The following is a 468-nucleotide window of genomic DNA, read 5'->3' on the forward strand; positions in this document are numbered from 1 at the left end:
TGTTACAAATATACAGATGTGAGTAATCATAAAACCAATTAAAATGATAAGTCAATAAATATAATATTGCGATATACAATATTGTATAATTAATACTATCAGCTTCCTACAAACTGATCTTGAACTGGTGATATTAAAACTCAACTTCCACGTATCAGATACAATTCGACAACATTAATGGTAAATGAATTCCGGGCTGTCACCTCGGCAAGGTTCAACGTTCTTTCGCATTGCCTTCTTCTCACGTTGACGCGTGGCGGTTCACACGAGGGGGAAAATCAACACAACCACGCGTCAAGTTCAAACTCACTCATAGCTAAAATAAACTGGTTAATGTAAAATGCAGTTTACATCGAAATTCTAATTCCCAGAGGATTGGTGAGATATTCCCAATATACTGTTGACAGAATTATATTTCGGATTATATATTACCTCGTGGCAGCTATAGGGATTTATGCTGAAAAATCG

The sequence above is a fragment of the Anneissia japonica genome, unplaced genomic scaffold, assembly GCF_011630105.1.
Source record: "Anneissia japonica isolate Jap-2015-1 unplaced genomic scaffold, ASM1163010v1 scaffold288174_len123020_cov194, whole genome shotgun sequence".
Lineage (NCBI taxonomy): Eukaryota > Metazoa > Echinodermata > Crinoidea > Comatulida > Comatulidae > Anneissia > Anneissia japonica.